This window comes from Phoca vitulina, unplaced genomic scaffold (assembly GCF_004348235.1).
Source record: "Phoca vitulina isolate PV1807 unplaced genomic scaffold, GSC_HSeal_1.0 scaffold4, whole genome shotgun sequence".
NCBI lineage: Eukaryota > Metazoa > Chordata > Mammalia > Carnivora > Phocidae > Phoca > Phoca vitulina.
The window spans coordinates 10,954,042-10,976,841 of record NW_022589707.1 but is presented as its reverse complement, the minus strand read 5'-3'; the positions used below and the strand labels follow the sequence as shown (position 1 = coordinate 10,976,841).

At 39.9% G+C, this 22,800-nt stretch overlaps 1 protein-coding gene across 6 annotated transcripts in view; it reads right to left on the bottom strand.

Moving 5' to 3' along the window:
- CNOT4 (CCR4-NOT transcription complex subunit 4) overlaps positions 1 to 11,626 on the bottom strand; it is a 145,360-nt gene extending 133,734 nt beyond the window's left edge. For all 6 annotated transcript variants that reach the window (XM_032401511.1, XM_032401512.1, XM_032401513.1 and 3 more), the window contains exon 1: positions 11,390 to 11,626. The gene's annotated coding sequence lies outside the window, so the exon portion shown is untranslated. The remainder of the gene's footprint in view (positions 1 to 11,389) is intronic.
- Between the last annotated feature and the right edge of the window lie 11,174 nt (positions 11,627 to 22,800).

The window sequence follows — 22,800 nt, the reverse complement described above, 5'->3', positions numbered from 1 at the left end:
CTGAATGGTCTTTACCTAGAGTCTGCACTTACACCTTCCTTAACCTTCCCCCCAATCTGATTTACGTTCCCAGGCTACTGAAATTGCTTTAACATCGTTCTTGATCATCACACCACAAGCCAAAGAGCTTTCTCTATTCTCATTGCTTTGAATGTCATATTGGACTACGTCACTTTCTTTTCCTCTTAAAACTGAAGTGATACCATATTGGATCTTCCTATTCCTCATCTTTGTGACTTCTCTCTACTGGAAAATCTCTTTGTTTTCTGAAACTTAAACTTTTCCATCTTCTTTCTACCTCTCCAATTATTCCTTTAATAACACTTTTCTCACTTCGACCCCTTAAAGGCAGAGGTTCCAAAAGTTTAATTTGAGTCCTTTGTGTTTCTCTCTCTGTTAACTCACAGTCTCCCTTAAGATTCATTCATCTGAGGGGCGCCTGGGTGGCTCAGTTGTTAAGCGTCTGCCTTCGGCTCAGGTCATGATCCCAGGGTCCTGGGATCGAGTCCCACATCGGGCTCCCTGCTCAGCGGGGAGTCTGCTTCTCCCTCGCCCTCTGCCTGCCACTCTGCCTACTTGTGCTCTATCTCTCAAATAAATAAAATCTTTAAAAAAAAAAAAGATTCATTCATCCGATAAGTATTTATTGAGCTCTTACTATCTATGAGGCACTGTCTGGGCCATTTAAGGTAGATCAGTGAACAGAACAGACCAAAAAAAAAAAAAAACAAAAACAAAAACAAAAAAAACCCTCTGTCCACATAAAATCAAATAATTCTATGCTACCAAGGACACTCAAAACCATCTTCCCTTAAATACTACTTTAAACACATCACTCTCCTGACTTAAAAAAAAAAAAAAAAAGAACCTTACCATGATTGCAATGATTGCTCTCTTAACAACCACATCTAAATTTCTCTGCCTCAGTCCAAAACACTCCATAATCATTTTTAATCATACTTACCCAGTTTCATTTTCTAATACTCCCTGATTCAAAAGAATTCCAGGCAGGCCAGTCTTTCGACTGTCCCCTCAAACACATTACTTGTGTTTCCAGCTTGTCAAATAATTACTGAAAACATATGTCTAGTACCTAAACATTAAAAACTGCATTGAATAAAAAAAATAAGTCTTCAAAAATGAACATTTTCTGATTCTTTCAAATGTATAATAATGTATAATAATAGCAAACACTTACACAGGGTTTACTATGTGCCAAATACTATTCCAAGCACTTTACATATTAACTCATTTACTCCACAGATAATCCTCACATCTCCATGCTACAAATGAGGAAGCTGAGGCCCACACAGGGTAAAGTAACTTGTCCTAGGTCTGACAAGTAATAAATGGTAGAGTCAAGATTTACATTTAGGCAGTCTGGCTCCATACTACACTGCATACTCCCAGTAATAGCAATAAATAAAAATAGGGGACAATTCAAAGGGCTTGCACAGAAAACAAGAAGCTATTAACAACTCTGTTTATGGGGCGCCTGAGTGGCTCAGTTGTTAAGCATCTGCCCAGGTCATGATCCCAGGGTCCTAGGATCGAGCCCCACATCAGGACCCCTGCTCTGCGGGAAGCCTGCTTCTCCCTCTCCCACTCCCCCTGCTTGTGTTCCCTCTCTCACTGTCTCTCCCTCTGTCAAATAAATAAATAAAATCTTTAAAAAAAAACAAAAAAACTCTGTTCAACTATGAAAAATCATTTAAGTTAGTCCTTTCTCCAAATACTGAAGAAAATATATCCTTTAATATCATGTCAAGTTTTAAAAATTGTAGAATTTAGTAGTACATAAAATTAAAAAAAAACACACAATCTGTAAACACAAACACATCATGTATTATTCAGAGTTCACCAAAGCTGCTGAAAATATTTGCTAGGCATGACAAAAGAATATATGGTAACACATGACTAACAAATGTTCTTTTGTTAGCATAACTGTAAAGTATTTTACTGTTACACTTGCTTTCATCAGGATCAAAACAGACTTGAATACAATGCAGGGAAGGTAGCTACCTTAAAAAGAGATTCCTAGCTTTACTTTTTGGAAGCAAAACTCACATCTAGGACTGTGTCCAGTATGACAGGGAAGATTTTAGTAGCAGCAAGAAATCTCAAAAAAGTACCACCAAGCATCAACTTATATAGGTACTCTTCAACCTATCACTAATTCCATGGCTACCTAAGGACCTTTTTTTTCTTCTTTTAAACATTTTATTTATTTATTTGACAGAGAGAGACACAGCGAGAGAGGGAACACAAGCAGGGGGAGTGGGAGAGGGAGAAGCAGGCCTCACGCAGAGCAGGGAGCCGGATGCGGGGCTCGATCCCAGGACCCTGAGATCATGACCTGAGCTAAAGGCAGATGCTTAACGACTGAGCCCCCCAGGTGCTCCCCGAAAGACCTTTTAAAAGATTCCTAAGGACTCACTTGGTAAATTCATAAAGCTATTTTATAACTGAATACATAAAAATAAAAGGCAGAGGATTTTCCATAGAACAGTCTTAGAATAATACATCACTAACATATAAGCAGATGAGAAGTATCATACCTATCGTTTTCTTCTCTTTCCTGTTTCCCCTTTCCTTCTGGCAGAGAAAAGACAAATCTGTCAGGCTTTGAGCTGTAGAGGTTAAAATGCACAAGGCTGGACAAGGACACTAGTTTGATTTGGAAAAGGCTAAAGTTTGTAGCCTTCCCAACTCGTACTAACAGTCTAACTTAGAAAAAAAGACCCTGAAGTGCCTGGGGGGCACAGTCAGTTAAGCATCCCAACTCTTGGTTTCAGCTCAGGTCCTGATCTCAGGGTCACGATACTGAGCCCCATGTCAGGCTCTGTGCTGAGTGTGGAGCCTGTTTGGGATTCTCTCTCCCTCTTCCCCTTCCCACCATACCCATTCTCTCTCTCTAAAGTAAATAAACCTTAAAAAACAAACAAACAAACAAACAAAAAAACCCTGAAGTATGTAACCAAAGGCAGCAAAGGAGCTGGACAATGCTTTAGTCAAAAATGCAGAGTTGCCATTGCTAGAATCTGAAGTCTTCTCACTTTATTTTCTGCCTCCCCTCCCCTTTCCTGGGTTTACAATATACCTACCCGCCTGGCCGCCCAAGGCAACCCCAAAGCCACTCACACAAAGTCAGCTCCTTCCCAAGAATTGCGTGAATGAAAAAAAAAAAAAAGCAAACTATTAATAATTTGAGATTTATTTAAGTTATTAAAATTGAGATAGATTTTTTTGGAGCAGGGAACCATTTTCTCCCCACTACCACCCACTGGGACCTTTATAAATGGCTCCATACCCCAAGGGACTAAATTAAAATTTCTTGGGAAAAGAATGGATTGGCAGCTACCACTTGAGATATTCTCAAATACTAAGGTTCTCCTATACTGTGTACTTGATACTTACTTCCCTCCCACATACACTGGTGGCAATTAGAAAAATATACAATCCTTCTCAAGATTTTCCTGCATGAAGGGATCTCAACTCAATCTTAAATCCAAAATTAACATATTAAAGCCCCTGTTAAACCCCCAAGAAGGCAACAGCTTTCCATTCTATTGACCATATTAGAAAGCACACATGACCAGCTACATAAAGAAGTAAAAAATGTCAAAAATAGCTCTGTCATGTTACCAGGAGTGAGGAGGTCGTAGGATGGAGGGAATGTTAAGGAAAAACAGACATGTCCCAATAATGTACTATGTTGCATCATCATCCGTATCCTTATCAATATTTCCTAAGTACCTAAAGGGTCCATGGCATTATGGTAGGTCATACCTTTTATAATACCAGGACCAAAAATGATTGGTGAATAAAGATTAATTTTGAAGTTGTTGCAAGCACCCTCAGCTTGAGGTGTTTTCAGACTCTGTGAGAATCCTTAAGATCCACATGCTATATACTATAGAGAAGGAATACATGTGATATTGAAGGAAGCAGTAAGTGAATAAATGGCAGTACAGTATTATTCATCGATTATTTACAAAGCCAGAAGCATATCTACTTCCCCCTCTCCTGCTTTAAGACAAAATGTAAAATTTTCCTTCACAAAACAAATGCAAAATTTTCCAGAAATACAAAACGGATGAAAAAGTTGGTTTAATGAAGGGTCAACAAAACAAGAAAAGAACTTTAGGGGTCTCGTAACTTAAGAAAAATTCCAAATAGGGACACCTGCATGGCTCAGTCGGTTAAGTGTCTGCCTTCGGTTCAGGTCATGATCCCAGAGTCCTGGGATCGAGTCCTGCATCTGGCTCTTTGCTCAGCGGGGAGCCTGCTTCTCCTCCCTCTGCCCCTCCCCCTGCTCATGTGCGCTCTCTCTCTGTCAAATAAATAAATAAAATCTTAAAAAAAAAAAAAAAGGAAAATTCCAAATAAAAATATGGCTGTTTAGCCAGATCTATTTTTATTAATACCTTTGCAAAGCAGAGTATAACAAATTAAATCAAAGAACACATTTCCATTTAATAATGTCCCTACATTCTTCTCTAGCCTGCTGACCTAAACTTATCCATCCTTAAGGGAGCTTGGAGCTGACAATAGTGCCCTACTTCATCAGAATTTTCTGCCATTTCTTCTGCTCTCATCAGGTCATTATTAAACTTTACAGATATTTAATAATATATACTGGTTATAAGCTGTTCAAATAAGTTTCCTAATACTCCTTCTCGACTCTTTTTTTTTTTTTGAGAGAGAGAGAGCACTCAAGCATAGGGGAAGGATGCAGAGGGAGGAGAGGATCTCAAGCAGACTCTGCGCTGAGTGTGGAGCCCAACGCAGGTTCGTTGGGCTCCACACTCAGGACACTTAACCTATCAAGCAACCCAGGCGCCCCTCTTACTATCATGTCACTGTCCTCTCATTCCCTAGTGAAAGAATATCTAAAATTATTTATATAATTTATATAATATAAAGCTATATAATGTAGCTATTTTCTACAGAATTTTTTTAAGGTTGTTATATATCGAGTATCATGCATCACTTCCCTTCCAAAAGTTAGGCCTGGATAATAAATTGAAGTTTACTATCAGAGATAAATCAACCACATTTCTTCAGTTCTCGATTCTTTAAAACCTTGGTGTTATTTCTGAATGTAAGGGACTGAAGAGAAAATGAAATAAATTAGCTGCCAAATCCTCTAGAACTTCAACACTAACTTCTCTCCATGGCCCCTTACCTCAGTGGCCTAGTCATTAATTTTTCACATTCAACTTAACTGTCAACCCCAAAATATAATGCACCTTACTGAAAGGCAATTTTTCTTCAAAAAAAAAAAAAAAGCACCTTTAATATGTTATCTCCTGCCTCCTGGCCAACTCTAATGGTTCCTTACAGTTTAGCAGATCAAATTCAACCTGACACTGAATATACCTTTCAAACCTAGCTCTACCCTAGTATACTAACTTATCTGACACCATTCCCAGAAATTAAGACCTTGTTCCACTGAGGTCAGACTACTTACGTCCCTCTCATATCATGCTGGTCACAGCCAGTGTTTGCTCACATATGGAATGTGCTCCTTCTAGAGATGCTCTCCCTATGCAGATGGTATATATATTTTTATTCAAGTCCCACTTTCTCTAAGAAGCCTCACTCCTAGAACTTCAGTCTGAAGATATCCCTACGCTGACATAATGGACCCAGACTATGTATACCGCACATTATTTGGATACTGCTTTGGATAGTGCTAGTTGTACTATTATGAAAGTTTACCCAACAAGATAATAAACTCTTAAGAGGCTGGGTCATAGCACAGAAAGTGGATCTATAAGTACTCCAAGACTATTTGACAAGTTGATTAAATAATCTTGATAAAATATCAAGATATTTTATTTTATTATGTCAAAAGAGTTCCAGTACAAATGTAGTAATGTGATGACTAGGATTTGCTTCAAAATAATCTAGGTCAAAGAGCAGAGGGATGAGAGGTAAAGTAGGGATATAGGTGAAACCAGACGGGTTATGAGGTAATAATCTTTGAAGCTGAGTGACAACTAAAAAGAAGTTGGTGTCTACTTTTTTTTTTTTTTAAAGATTTTATTTATTTATTTGACAGAGAGAGGGAGAGAGTGAGAGAGGGAACACAAGCAGGGGGAGCGGGAGAGGGAGAAGCAGGCTTCCCGCTGAGCAGAAAGCCTGATGCGGGGCTCGATCCCAGGACCCTGGCACCATGACCTGAGCCGAAGGCAGACGCTTAACGACTGAGCCACCCAGGCGCCCCAAAGTTGGTGTCTACTTTTATACTTGTTTAAAATTTTTCACATTAATACATTTATTTTTTAAAAAGTACTAATAATGTCTTTACTTCATTTTAAATGACAAAACCGAAATATAACATTTTCTTTACTCAACAAATACCTAGGTCCCAATTCAGAGTAAGAAAAAAATTTCTGGAAAGATCTAATTTGACAGGGAACTTGCAGCATCCTAATTCTAAGAATAAAAACCAATTAAAGGAAAAAAATGGGATCAAAATGGGAGGGGTTCTCTATCAAAAGAATAATTAATCTTACTACCAAAAGCAATACTGTTTACGTTTCAAATTTTCATTCAATCACAGCATTCACAAAAAGGTCCACCCAAACCTCAAAAAATAAAAAACATCAGGAAAGAGTCATAAGCATACAAACGGTAGGAAAAAAAAGTTGCTACAATCAATGTTCAATAACACAAGTCAGCCAGTATTATTTCAGAAAACTCACAATCTGAAGACACCTACTGCCCTCAACAGGGAATGAATTAGAAGGTTCTTAAATAATCAGAAAAATTAGCACTTCCTCTTTATTCCAAAGACTGAAAAACATTGTTAAGAAATTTCAGATATTTGGCTTAATGACAATGTATCTGTTTGTAGCTGCTAAGGAACGGCTCCACCCCTTTGATATTTCAGTCTATAGCTACTTTTCAAATTTCAATCAGTATTTTCCCTACAACATCATTCATTAACTTCTTCCAAAAGCAGGAATGCAACACCAGCTACCTTTAAATGCTGGCATTTTATTCTTCTAATTACACTGCTTATTTTGCCTTGACTTATTTTTTTTCCAGACTGGTTTTAGGAATAAAATAATATGATTATTTTGATTTTCCCTCCCCATACTGTCTCTAAACACTCAAGAGGTAAGACTTTAGTTGCCATAACTAAAAAAACATATTTGTTTTTGAAACGATATCTGACAGACATATAAACAAATAGCAAGGTTTATCCTCATAGCAACGTATCATCTCCTCATCACCCAAGGCAATTAAAGTTTAAAACAGGACAACACTCTTGTATAAACAGAGTTTAGTAAGAACGAAACCTTCCTCACAAATACAGTTCTTAGGAGAAAAATAAACTCATCCTCAAATTCCCTTGTACTTGTACTATCTTGAAAATTAACTTTTTCTAGCAAGTAAAAGTAATCATCATTTTTTTGGTAGCATCTATGTTCTCCCCTTCTCATGGAAAAAAAAAAAAAAAAAACTGCTATGGGAAAGCTAATCCAAGGGCCAAAACAGTGTTTAAATTTTCTCTTCCATAAACTAATTTCTGATTAAAAAGTAAAAGAATTATACCATGAAAAAGAAATGTGACAAAACCCACTGAATTATATTACTACGTTTAAAAAAGTTAACATTTACCACACACTCTTTTCTAATAAAGACCACATAATAAGATTAAAAGCAATTTGGAAAAAAGTTCTTTCAGAAAACCACTAAATATGTGATTAAAAAGTCCCACTTATCTTCTTTCCTTGCATCACTACATGATTGAGTAAATTATGCCATCTTTATAATTTGTATAATCTCAACTTCCAAGAAAAAAATATTTAGAACTATCTTTAGGATACCAGGGATATTGACATATTGACACATTTTATATATAAGAATGGGCATTTGCAGATTTTTCTTAGTATCTCTGAAGTACATAAAATTTTTTAAATCTCAGAATGTGTTAAGTTTTATCCAATACATGCTATTCCAGTGGGATAAAAACCATTTACAAGCTCCACTTAGATTAAGAAATCCTTTGAGAAAAGTATGTGGTACATTCTAGTTATACTATTTCTAGAACACGAAAAATCTCTATAACCTATTTCCCTACTGTTTTTCTTTGGAACCAACTGAGCTAAATGTATCTTCCTTCACAAAACGTCAAGACAGTACTACACTTAATGACAGAAAGCTAACTGAATTTTCAGCAGAAGCTGAAGTTTTAACAAATTAAAACTTTCTATTTCACTTGAATGGTCTATAAAAATAATAACATGAATTGAAATAGATTCAATTGAGTATTATTTGCAGATACAAGACACACGTGCACACACACAGTAAAATGAAGAGTGTAGCTTCATCTTAAAACCAGGAGTAGGGAAGAAAAGGGAAGCCTTGAGAAAATGTTTTCTTCATTCTCTTAAGCCATTTAAAATCATTTTTAAAATAAAATCCCCTAATGAAAGAAGTTCATCCTTAAGCAACACTCTCCTTTACAAAGCAATGAGTTGAAAGTTATTGCTAGTGAAGCTGAAGGACAGTACAAAATTTTCTTTTCCTGCATTTTGTGATTTGATTATAACTATCTCATCCTAATAAAATTAAAGACTTGTCTATGCAATTTTATGGAAACAAATTTTATATAAGTTAATTTAAAATAAGTTAATTTAAAGTAATTCATGTTCAAAAACCTTCCTATAGAAATCATCTATTCATCTAAAGAATTCAACTATTGAACCTGGCAGAAAGTATTCCAACCCATCACAAAGAAGAACAAACCAAATCCACGAAGTATGAAGTTGCAATGTTCTTCAAGTTATATCTAAAAACTTAAATGATAAAAAAATATTCTGAAATTACAGCTCCCAATTTCCTATCAAAATGTCAAAAAAATTTAAATACCTCCTTCAAATGTACTAAAGATCCCAAAGTGAATTCATTTTGACTTTCAAGTGCAGAAACTAAGAATCTAATGATTGCAAGAGGAAAGTATAGAGTGAAGAAAATTACTTGAGAATGTATTTAGTGAGCTAAAATATCTTTACAAAAGATGTATTAAAATCATTTACACTTTTCTGCCGAACAGTCCTCTCCTAGAACACACTGCTTACAAATCAGCCAAGTATGACTGCTAAGGGTTTCCTAAACCTGTGTGTTGGTATTATTTGCAGGTACAAAGTGGAAAGCTTCTCCACCAGTGTATGACAAAAGAAAATGATAGGTACTTTTACTTAGAGTTGAAGATCAATTGTATTAAACATGTTCCTACTGATAAACTAAATACAAGTAATTTTTTAAAGAAAAACCTCAAGTTATAACTCAGGACAAGGCGTGCTATATAAACTGCTTACAAGTCTCAGAGAGTAGGGATTTAGTTAGTTTCCCCAAATTGGGGCTTAAGTGGCTAAAAGAAGAAGGAAATTTTATAAACAGCTCTTCTAACCTTGGTTTATATTTGATAAAGCAGACCATTTATCACAATCAAGTAAATAGAATGCCAAATGAAGATTCCTCAAGTATTACAGGTAAAATTTATAAAAATCAAAATACAGCAATGTGAAAAAGTGATTAAAAGGGTAACTGTATGTATTTGTATTTACACTTAAGGTATTATTACTTTTGCAAGTAAGAGGTATACTGATGCATGAAATTGCTACTGTGACTTTTAACATTTTTACATATAACACAGTGTCTTATTTATGTTTAAACTTGAAATGTTGAAATGTATGTATCTGATCTATGTAATCCTGTTTGTTTTTCTGATAATTTTTTATTTCACAGTGGTGTGATTACAGGCTCCTCATACCATTAGTCAGGGCATTTCAATTTTGCTTTCATCAAAAAATGGACATCATCAGCCACCCCTTGCTCCTAGTTTTCTGCTTTTTAATGTAGATAATAATGACAGTGAGTGCCAACAAATGCATATAAGAGTATAGCTTTGTCATTTCTTTTCCCAGCCCCCTTCTTTTCTGTGGAAAAAAATGGGGATTTACTTTTGGGGAAAAAAAAAATTCATTTTTCTTTTGCATACATACCCAATGAATTTTCGAGAGAAGACAATTTATGTTAAAAGAGAGAACTTCCCAAATCCAAAAATACTAAGTCTGATATTGGCTGGAAAGGAAATTTCCACCCGAACCATAAATATGTCCTCAATTAAGCCGATCCTCAATATAACTCAGTCAATAATCAATTTTCAATATGGAAAGGATCTGTAACCCACATATAACTAGCAGATAATCAAAATCTCGTATTTTCTTGTGGAGTTCACAGATTAATTTGGTTGTATGCCAGATTTATCTTATTTTGAAATGCCTAGGCTAATATTTGTTGGTATAATCAGAGTTCACATTAAGTGTCCCGGGGAAAGGTAATTCAGTAGAATGCTTAGTAGCAGGCAGAAGCCGGTCAAAAATAGAAGGGAAGGGAAAAGAAAAAAAAAAAAACAAACCACCACACAAAAATCCCCACGTCCCAACAGAGCGAAAAATCCACAAATAGATCACTGAAAGCCAAAAGAAAACGTTCTTCTCCCGAGTAGCCTGAATAAGTGATCTTCACTCATAACGTTTAAGTGTATCCTACCTCACTCAATTCACTTCCCAACTTGACTTTTCAGGGGCCAACACGGGGCATCCCTTTTTTTCTGGAAGTGTATGTTGAAAGAATCTGGATAGAAAAGACGGAAGGAACAGACAATTCCCAAGAAAGCTGTGAAACAGGTGGGTTAGAACGAGCAGCAGCATAATCTGGATACTTAAGGGGCAGCTTTAAAATGACAGATGTGGTTAAAGGAACGACTGCAAATCGGAAGAAGCGCCAGTGTGGCAGATAGAGTAGGGGCTGATTGCAAGCACAAGAGGGGGGCAAAGGCTAACTCCAGAGTGGTAGCAGTGGAGCAAAAAAACAAACAGCAGGACGAGTGGGCAATGAGTAGTGGGACTGATGAGCAGCAGCAACTCGGGTCAGAGTGGAAGGGATGGCTTTGGTCTTGGGAGACGGGGGCTACGGGGACAAGGACGTCAGGGAGGGGAGAGAGGGCTGGGGAAACAAGGGAGTACGGAGACCCAAGATTTCTTCCCCTACAGAAACGTAGGGGAGAGAGGTGGAGACGAGAATCCGCCTCGGCTCCCCAATTGAAGAAATTTTCGAAGGAGTCGGTGCTCGCCGCCGCGCCGCCTTCTGCCCCGCTCCCTTTTCCTGGTGGTAACTGCTGTGGCGTAGAGGGGAGAGGGAGGAAGAAGAGGAGGAGGAGGAAGACCAAGAAAGAGGAGGGTGAAGATGAGGCGGGGGGTAGGGAGAAAGGGGGGTGCGGCCTGCACAGTCCCAGCGAAGCCTCCGCTCTCTCGTAGCCGGTCAGCCCCGGGTTTCCCCTAAGCCCAGCCCCGCACAGACTCACCCGCCTGCCTTGCCTCGCTTTTCCCTTAGCCGACTCCACGCGCTGCCGCGTCCTCACAAGAGACCACTGAACGAGTGTCGGGGAAAAAACTCTTCAGAACCGGGCCTGATTGCTTCAGCGAGTCCGACCTTTACGGCTGAGAGACAGACTCTCAGCTTTCGGTGGGTTCCACAGCCAGACGGGCCACCATCTTACATTAGGGTAAGACTCCTCCGGCCTCCGGTGCGCAGGCGCACGCCGATCCGGCCGGGAGGGGCGGGGGAGGGGCGGGAGGAGAGGCGGGCGGTCGCTCCCGCAGCACCCTGGGAATTATAGTCCGCGGAGGATAACCGCCCAGCTGCAAGGCGGGAGTTGAAGTTCTCGCTCGGAGGGCGGACGGGATCGCCCGCCTCACGTGGCAGCTGGATTACTGCCTTTCTTCGTGTTTTGCTTCGTTCTCTGTCCGCGTGTGAAGCTCCGCTGTCATTTGGTCGGTGGTCTTCGTTGGCTGCTCCGTTTCCTCTGTGTTTGCTCAGAAATGGGATACCAGAACTCGGGCGAGCTTAACCAATTTGGGGGGAGCCGGGAACGGCTCCTCTCTGCCCCGCCCACCATAGGTATCAAAGGGGGCGGGGTAGAGGCAGGTTGCCGGTAGGAGGAGCGCGGGATTTGATCTAGGGTGAGAATTTGTTTCTGAATTGGCGTCTGTTTGCGAAAAGTGAGCGTTAAGTCGTTTCTCCTGCTTGCGCGTTTCGGAGCCACCACCCTTGATCCCCTCCTCAGCGTTAATCTCCAGTGAAGAAGTATCCCAGATTGTCCTGTACAGATGCACAAGAGAACGATAGACCCGTGCACTTACAAAAACGGGTTTCTGATGATACAAATTTGGGATTACGTGGACTTCGATGCAAGTTAGTTTGGTGTTCTACCTGTGTACAGCTCTGTGCATGAAGTTCACAAAGCACCACACATCAGTACATTCTAAAGAATGTAAGAAGGTACTCTCAATCCGTACGAGCGCCGAGGAATCCCCAATCACAAAAATCAAGTTCCTGGTGACTCCCGCTTGTCTCTTAGGACTCTGGTGAAAGGGGCGCTCCACGCACGCAGTTTTGCTTATTGCGTGTATTCTTCGCCCATTCATACAATAAATATTCACTGAGCTCATCCTGTGTGCCTGGCACTGTTCTATACATGGGAAGACGCTGGTGAGTAAAACACAAAATTCCCTGTTTGTATTCTAAGAATGACTGTATCTATTCTAGCTGTCTTGGGGTGAAGGAAAAGGGGGAGGACGCAATCAATTTGTAAAATATCGATTAAGGGGCGCCTGGGTGGCTCAGTAGTTGAGCATCTGCCTTCGGCTCAGGTCATGACCCCAGGGTCCTGGGATCGAGCCCCACACCGGGCTCCCTGCTAGGCGGGAAGCCTGCTTCTCCCTCTCCCACTCCCCCTGCTTGTGTTCCCTCTCTCGCTGTCTCTCTCTGTCAAATAAATAAATAAAATCTTAAAAAATATAAATAAAAATAAAACATATTATTAAAATGCATAGTATATCATAACAGATGAAAAATTTAAAACAGAGACGGGGAATAAGGGAAGAGGTTGCAATTTTAAATCTGTGAACCTAATCTCATAGTGAGAAACCTTCATTTCATTTTTTTTAACACATTGGTTTGTTTTTTTTTTTTTTTTTAAAGATTTTATTTATTTATTTGACAGAGAGAGAGATAGCTAGAGCAGGAACACAAGCAGGGGGAGTGGGAGAGGGAGAAGCAGGCTTCCTGCCGAGCAGGGAGCCGGATGTGGGACTCGATCCCAGGACACTGGGATCATGACCTGAACCGAAGGCAGACGCTTAACGACTGAGCCACCCAGGCACCCAACACATTGGTTCTTTGTGTTTCAGTCTCTTTACTATCAAGCCTAGAGACAACAATTATTTGGTGAAAATTTAAAGCATGTGATAAACTCACAACCATAAATTTGAAATTTTAGAATCATGAAATTATTATCTAGCAAGGAAACCTTCGAGAAATCATTCGAACTCACCTTTAGGTAACCATCTAAAAACATTCAGTGTAGGAGACGTGTTTTTTTTAAATGTGTTTGTTTTTTATATTACCAGTTTTATAGTGGAACATGAAGTAATGAAAAGAACAAAATAAAAGGAATCCTTTCCATTATTAAAGATGAGAGTCCATTGCATTAAGAACTAAAAGGGATCTTAGTCCTCATCTATTTAAATCAATGTTTCACAACCTTGTTTTAACCCAACACACCTTTTTAAAATGACAAATACATTCATAATGTCTCCTTTATTAGCCTAAAATGAAATTCATAGATAATATAACCTGCATACATGCATGATTTGGGTTTAAATCAAATATAAAATATAAAAAGTACAAAGGAAGTAATTTATAATACAGTGATTTCTGTTTCAATATAAATGTTCAGGCATACCCATTCTAGAAAATATAATCAAGTCATAAATCAAGTGGCTACACTTATAAGTGAAATCCCCACGAATGTGAAAGCTACAACTGACACAGGTATAGTGTTTTCGGCCACCTCAGGTGGACAACACTCATCTGTCCTCAGTGTCCTCTGTAGATACATTCCTAAAATGTTTGCTGGTAGAATTATGTAAAAATAAAAAACAGCTTTGTGTTCATATGTAAAATAGGTCAAGTTTGGGGTACAGATAGTCATACACAGGTTTTTCACCTACACTGGGGCCTTTCAAAGTTGTGAGGGACACAAAATAATTTTTCATTGAGGAACAGGCCCACGTTTTGCAAGAAGTCTCGGTTCCGGGCCTCTGCTCTCTAAGGGCCAATAATACCTCCTAGAGTATGCAACACTAGGGGGCAATACCACACCTGCTGAGGGTCGTTCATTGATAGAGACTACCAGCGGAGAAGTGCCATTTCCTAGGTCGCTAACAAATTAGTGCCCTCTCACGCCAGTCCTCCTTTTACTGCTTTATATTACCAAGTTTTCACGTATATGTGTATATACATGTATATCATTTCATTTAGATTTATCCATATAACATGTAATTCTCATGTCATTTTAAAAGTTAATTTACGGGGCGCCTGGGTGGCTCAGTCGTTAAGCGTCTGCCTTCGGCTCAGATCATGATCCCAGGGCCCCACATCAGGCTCCCTGCTTAGTGGGAAGCCTGCTTCTCCCTCTCCCACTCCCCCTGCTTGTGTTCCCTCTCTCGCTCTCTCTGTCAAAAAATAAATAAAAATCTTAAAAAAATAAAATAAAATAAAATAAAAGTTAGTTTACATTGAATTCTATTACCTGACTTGCGGGGCGCCTGGGTGGCTCAGTCAGTTAAGCGTCTGTCTTTGGCTCAGATCGTGATCCCAGGGTCCTGGGATCGAGCCCCACATCGGGCTCCCTGCTCGGTGGGGAGTCTGCTTCTCCCTCTGACCCTCCCGACCCTCCCCCCTCTCATGTGCTCTCTCTCTCAGTCTCTCTCTCTCAAATAAGTAAGTAAAATCTTTAAAAAAAAATAAAAGAGAGAAAGAAAGAAAGAAATAGAAAAGAATCCAAAAATATGTGAATACACTTTCATTCAGCACAGAAAAAGAATAGGCAGATACATACACATCAAATATTTACTGTGTGGTTCGTTACCTTGGGGGATTGCAACTGGAAAGGGGTGGGGGGGAGAATATAACTTTTTCTTTATAAATTGCTCTATCGGTTTATTGTTATGTATAGGAATTCCTTTTAAGCATTTTTAAAAAATAGAAGAACCTCCACGGTGTGGAGAATGGATAGGAGAAAAGCAGGAATGAAAATAGAGCAAGTAATTTAAAGAACATTTCAGGTATCCAGATGGTGGTTCTGATTGGGGTGACAGTGAAGATAGCAAAGAGGTGATGAACTCAAGATATCCTTGGGGGGTGCCGGGGTGGTGATGTCCGACTCTTGGTTTCAGTTCAGGTCTGATCTTGGGGTTGTGTGATTGAGCCCCACTGGGCTCTGTGCTCTCACTCAGCTGGGAGTCTGCTTGGGTGTCTCTCTCCCTCTTCCTCTGCCCCTCTCCCCTGCTCTCTCTGTCTCTCACTGAAGTAAATAAATACGTCTTTGTGGGGGAAAAAAGATATCTTCGGCCTTGGTGATGAACTGGGTAAGGGAAGTGTGCTCATAAATGGCTCTTGGATTTTCTGATCTAAATGGCCTTGCAGACGGTGACTCCTTTGATAAGAGAAGAACAGTGAACATTCAAACAGCATCTGGAGAGAATGAAACAGCTTCATTGAAGGAACTACAGGATGGCAGAGAAGTAACAATTGCACATTTGAAATTGGTGAACTTGAAAATTATGGCAATTGTATTTTGTCCAACTTAGTGATTTTTTTCTAACAGTGCTTATGTACTTGGGTTCTACACAGCAGCAGTGTATAGGTGGGCCTATCTAGGCTGAAGAGAATGAAAACAGGGAAGGGTTAATGGGCAGCCAGCACTATGGGTTGTTTCCAATTTTGTCAACCTTCATAAATTATTAATATGTGGATATTTTAAATAAATAAAATTTCCAAGTTACTATTGGGGTATAGTCTCAAATGTAAACCTACTGGGTCAAAGGAAATGATCAGTTTTATGTCCCTTGTCATGGCCAGATTGCTTTAATATTAATGAATATCAATACCACTTTGTTTGGGGGGCCTTTTTTTCCCAAAAACCCATTTACTCTGAGTTTTATCTTTTCTCCTTCATTTTAATTATTTAGTGACTAGTGGAGTGCTAAGTATTGAGTGTTGGTAAGGAGGAAAGCACTAAACCCCTCAAAGATGTTGGGCTTAAAAAGGGAAGACAGAGAACAAGGAAACAAAGTAATAAGCAAATAAAACTCTACTTCTGTGTTGGCAAAGTATTAGGAAGGAAAAAGAACAGAGCAATGGAACTATCAGGAGGAGATTTACTTTAGATTGGAAAGCCTCTCTAAAGAGATAATCTAAAATTTAAAGGTTTAGAAAGGATCACCCATTTAAAGAATTGCCTGTGTCAGGCCAGGAGGCATATTCCAGAAATGGAAAGTTAGCATATTCCAGAAATGGAAAGTTAGCCAGTGAGGCTGGGGCATTCAAAAGCAGAGCAGTAGAAGATGAGGTTAGGGAAGAAGGCAAAATCCAGATTATCTGGGGTTCTACATGGGATTTGGACTTTATTCCAATTAGAGTAAGAGACAATTGAACAGTTTGGAGCAGAGGAGTAACGTAAATCAATTTGTCTTTCCAAAAGGTCAGAGTGGCTACCCTGTAAAGAATGGATCGAAGATAAGTGGCAAGTGTGTAAGTGGAGAGACCAGTTTGGATGCTATTGCAGAAGTACAGCCTGGAGATGAGAAGTGGCTTAGACTAGGGCAGGGCTGGGACTAGGGTTAGGCGATGGAGGCCTTCACCTTGGGCACAAAATTTAAGCAAGCACCAAAAGATGTAGGAATCAAGGTAAATAAGTAACATTTTTTTTTAAAAGATTTTTTATTTATTTATTTGAGAGAGAGAGAATGAGAGACAGAGAGCATGAGAGGGAGGAGGGTCAGAGGGAGAAGCAGACTCCCTGCCGAGCAGGGAGCCCGATGCGGGACTCGATCCTGGGACTCCAGGATCATGACCTGAGCCGAAGGCAGTCGCTTAACCAACTGAGCCACCCAGGCGCCCAATAAGTAACATTTTTAAAAATCAAAATTAAGGCAAAAAATTCCACGACAAGCAAAATATTACAATAAAAATTAGAAGATCCAACACTAAATTTAGAAAACCCTGCCTCAATTCCTTTCCCCTAATCCTGGCCCTGGTTCCAATGAAACTTTATTTACCAAAATAGGTAGCTGTCCCACAGGCTGTAGTTCGCTGGCTTAATATTTTTTTAAATCACTCATTTAAGAGGAAATACAAATGACCCATTGATATATTACCCTACAGCCAAACAGTTCCACTCCTGGGCAGGGGGGTGTACGTACAAATGAGTGTGTATAAATCTGACACCCGTATGCCAGGAGATTCAATGGCAGCATTAGTTGCAATAGCAAAAGCACTGGAAACAACCCAAATGTCAATCAAAGTAGAATGGATAAGGGTAGTTTAATATGATGTAATACTCTACAGAAAAAAAAAAAAAGGACTACAGCTACGCATTTCAATTTCAGAGAATTTTTTTCTCTCTTTTTTTTTAAAGATTTTATTTATTTATTTGACAGAGAATGAGAGAGAGAGCACAAGCCGGGGAGGGGGGGAGGGTGGCAGGCAGAAGGAGAGGGAGAAGCAGGTTCCCCACTGAGCAGGGAGCCGGATGCAGAGCTCTATCCCAGGACACTGGGATTATGACCTGAGCCGAAGGCAGACACCCACCAACTGTGCCACCCACGCATCCCTGATTTTCTCTTTTTAAGTGGGCTCTGTGCCCCCTGGGGGGCTTGAACTCATAACCCTGAGATTAAGACTCACATGCTTTCCTGACTTAGTCAGCCAAGTGCCCCTCAAAGAATGATTTTCAGAAACAAAATATAGGGCAAAGGAAGAAAGTCACAGATGAATATATGTAACAACAATATGATACATTTTATACAAAGTTTAAAAATAGGCAGAACTAAATAATATTGCCCAGAGATACATAGAGTTAAAATTACAAAGAAAAACAAAGAAATGTTTTATACAAAATTCAGCACTCAGTTATCTCTATGGGGAGAAAAAGGGCCATGACCTGAGAACTTGGTGCTGGTGTGTTTCTTGATGGATCCTGTAGACACACAGGTGTTCATGTTAGTATTATTTTTAAGAGACGCAAATACATTTTGTACTCCTTTGTGTGATATGTTTTGCAATAAAAATAATTATATTATTCAAGGACATACTCATCAAAGAATTGAACTAGTAGTCAGGTTTCCCCTCCTGAAAGACACTAATATTTTGCAGACACTAATATTTTGCAATCATTCAAGAAATAGATAATATCTCTCTTACTCAACTTTTCTTACTCAACTTTTCCACTTACAGAGATAAATACAGTATAATTTACCAAATCCACAGATTAAAATAGAAAGTACATATGATCATTCTAATAGATGCAGAAAAAGCTTTCAGTAAAAGTCAATGCTCAATGATTAAAATTTACATTTTTGCAAACTAGGAATAAAAGGGAACTTCCTTAATCCACTAGAAACCTACAGCAAAAATTACACTTAATGGGGGAATTTCAAAAGCATTTTCTTTAAAACATGACAAGAACGTTCACTATTACCATAGTTACTATTTAATGTCAAACTGGAGGGTGTAGCCAATGTAAAAAGACATAAAAAGGAAACAAGAGCTACAACAACTAGGAAGAAAGAGAAAAAACTCTCATTATATACAGATATTATGATTGTCAGTGGAGAAATTCCAGAGAATATATGAACAAACAATGAAAACGAAAGAGATTTCAGCAAGGTTGTTGGATTCATCATCAACCTACAAAAATCAATAGCATTCATCTATATATCAGCAATAACAATCGGAAACGATTTAAAAATGCACATGACAAAAAACAGTAAAATTGGCTAAGTTTGGGGAATGGGTTTTTTTTTTTTTTTAAAGATTTTATTTATTTATTTGAGAGAGAGAATGAAAGAGAGAGAGCACAAGAGCGGGGAGGGTCAGAGGGAGAAGCAGACTCCCCGCTGAGCAGGGAGCCCGATGCGGGACTCGATCCCGGGACTCCAGGATCATGACCTGAGCCGAAGGCAGTTGCTTAACCAACTGTGCCACCCAGGCGCCCTGTGGAATGGGTTTTTAACCCTGTGGGATTTCTGGCTTTCGGTAATAGCAAGCAAGATGATTCTGACCAGGGGCGCCTGGGTGGCTCAGTCGTTAAGCGTCTGCCTTCGGCTCAGGTCATAATCCCAGGGTCCTGGGATCGAGCCCCGCATCAGGCTCCCTGCTCAACGGGAAGCCTGCTTCTCCCTCTCCCACTCCCCCTGCTTGTGTTCCTTCTCTCGTGGTCTCTCTCTCTCTGTGTCAAATAAATAAATAAAATCTTAAAAAAAAAAACAAGAACAGATGATTCTGATCAACCTTTCCTTGCACACATATCACTAAGTGCTGGATAGTGTACATGCAAAATAAGATTTGGTGGGGAGAACATACTGGAGATGTAGCAAGGTAGCATTCCTCATTATCTTACACAGACATATGCTTAATTTACACCTGGCATGAATAGACTGGTATACCCTTGCAAAAAAGTGTGTGTGGGGGGGAGAGGTGGTCCCAGGACCACACAACTGTGATGTTTTAAGTACATAGAGAGAATGGGATTGGGGGATGGGGGGGGGGACATCTAGGCAATTATGCATAACGAGAACCTCCTGGTTGGGAATGACTGTCAGCAAAAAAAAGCTTCTGGAGCTCAGGTTCTGATAATGGCCTTTTTTTTTGTGTTGCAATAATGCCCATCTGGTGAGCCAGCTTCTTGCTAGGCTACTTGTCTGATTAGCTATTGCCACAAAAGTGCTGTGTAACAAATTACCCCCAAAACTCAGTGTCTTAAAAGAATTATCATTTGGAGGCGCCTGGGTGGCTCAGTCGTTAAGCATCTGCCTTCAGCTCAGGTCATGATTCCGGGGTCCTGGGATCGAGCCCCACATCGGGCTCCCTGCTTGGCGGCAAGCCTGCTTCTCCCTCTCCTGTGTCCCCTGCTTGTGTTCCCTTTCTCGCTGTGTCAATCTCTGTCAAATAAATAAATAAAATCTTTAAAAAAAAAATTATCATTTATTTTCTCTCTGGCAGCTGCAGGTCAGCTGAGGGTCAGCGTATCTAAACTGGGCTCATCTGAGGGGCTCTGCTTCAAACTGCAAATCCAGCTGGGATTGTCTCCTCTGTGGGTTCAGCTCAGGATTGCTTTCATTTGTATTCATTCTGGGGCCCAGGCTGAAGGGCAGCAGTTTCCTGAGCAAAGTTCTTATGGTAGTGCAGAGATGCTGGGATGCTGGATGGCAGGCCCAAATATACAGGTACATTTGAAGCCTCTCCTTGCACCACTTTGTCAACATCTCAGTAGGCAAAGCAAATCACATGACCAAGTTCAAATCAAAAGAACTGGGAGATAGACTCCTCTCATGGAGTTTGGGTGGAGTGAATATTTGCTGAACGATCATCTAATTTACCATGACACTGAAAGAGGGACCATCCAGATCTTACTCCACTTCCTGGTTCTTGGGGGCTCTTTAAATATAAATCATTTTTTTCCTTTCACTAAAGACCATTAAAAAGAATTTGGATAGGGCCGCCTGGGTGGCTCGCTTGGTTAAGCGTCTGCCTTCAGCTCATGTCATGATCCCAGGGTATCACGTCATGATCAAGCCCCACATTGAGCTCCCTGTTCAGCAGAGAACCTGCTTCCCCCTCTCCCTGCCCCCTGCTCATGATTTTTCTCACTATCTCTCTCTCTCAAATAAATAAATAAAATATTTATTTCTTTTAAGATTATTTATTTATTGGGGCGCCTGGGTGGCTCAGTCATTAAGCATCTGCCTTCGGCTCGGGTCATGATCCCAGGGTCCTGGGGTCGAGCCCTGCATTGGGCTCCCTGTTCCACGGGAAGCCTGCTTCTCCCTTTCCCGCTCCCCTGCTTGTGTTCCCTCTCTCGTTGTGTCTCTCTCTGTCAAATAAATAAATAAAATCTTAAAAAAAAAAAAAGATTATTTATTTATTTATTTATTTGTTTATTTGTCAGAGAGAGCGCGAGCACAAGCAGGGGGAGCGGCAGGCAGAGGGAGAAGCAGGCCCCCCACTGAGCAAGGAGCCCGATGGGGGCTCGATCCCAGGACCCTGTGATCATGACCTCAGCCGAAGACAGATGCTTAACCAACTGAACCACCCAGGCGTCCCTAAATAAAATCTTAAAAAAAAAACTTTTTTTTTTTGGATAAATGCCGGAAGTGTTTACTAAAAAGCATCAAAGTCATAATAATATAGTGGGCCCTGACCTGGGAAGGAATTGGAGCTTAAACAGATGAATTGAGGCCATTTCTGTCCAAGGGGCATTTGCTTATGCAAAAAAAAAAAAAAAGCATCTAAGAGACAAGCCTGCCTTTGGCCAATGGTCAAAGGTAAGTCTTTGGGGTGCCAAAGATAAAGATCCCCCCTACTTGTTAAATATGCTGAAGGACTACTGCTTGTGCCCTAGGACCATTAGTTTATTTAAGGGGAACAGCTGAAAAGTGGGGTGGCTTCATGGAACCTGCGGCTAAAGGAATACGGGTTAGAATTCAACCTTCTGCACTTGACTGGGACCTGGAATGCCCTACTTAGAATGTAAGGGCAGATACTCTCCAGCGGGTCACGTAGGTCACCCAGTCCTGCCCTTGACTGCTAGCCCAATCAAGTACTTGGTAGAAGGAAACAAAAGTTTTCTGGAGGAAACCTACATTATCCTAGCTTTTAAATTATTCTTAAAAGTAATGTTTAAAATAAAATGTCTAAGAGGGCCACCTGGCTGGCTCAGTCAGTGGAACATGTGACTCTTGATCTCAGGGTTGTGAGTTTGAGCTCCACATTGGGTGTGGAGCCTACTTAAATTAAAAATAAATAAATAAATAAATAAATAAATAAATAAATAAATAAATAAAATGTCTAAGAAATAATAAGAAATTATGGACTATATTTCAAGTCAAGACAATGCAAGATTGAACGCAGGTTCTCACCACAATGAACTGATCATTAATATGCCCTTGGAAATAAGTACCCTAAAAAAGGTTTCAAAGAACCTCCTTTTTCAGTGTTTACCTAATGTTATTTTCCCTGTAAAATACCTGTGGTCTATATGTTTGAGTATGTTCATTTCAGCATTGTTTGTAATAGCAAGAGGTAAGTTCCAACTGTCCAATGCTGGTGGACAGGCTAGAGGTATTATGGTATATTAATAATGGAAGTCTACAGAGTCACGTAAATGGATGATACAGATCTGTGTATACACTGGTGTGGAGCCCTGTCCATCATGTCCTGGTATGTGAAAAAAAGCAGGGGACAGAAGTTTATGTACGGTATATTATCATTTGTGAAAAAAAATGTATATGCAAAGAATATCTCCAGATGGATATACAAGAAACTAGTAATAGTCCTTCTGGGGAAGGAATTTGTTGGCTTGAGAGGTAAGATGAGAGGGAGAGATTCTTTGCACTGTACACTCAATGTGGTACCAAAATAAATTCCTTCTACTGGGGGAAAATCCAGAGACAGAGACAAAGACTATAATAATTCATAGTTCATCTGGAAGACCTTGAAAAACTACTCCATTTAAAGACTTTTGGTTTGGGCGCCTGGGTGGCTCAGTTGGTTAAGCGACTGCCTTCGGCTCAGGTCATGATCCTGGAGTCCCTGGATCGAGTCCCGCATCGGGCTCCCTGCTCGGCAGGGAGTCTGCTTCTCCCTCTG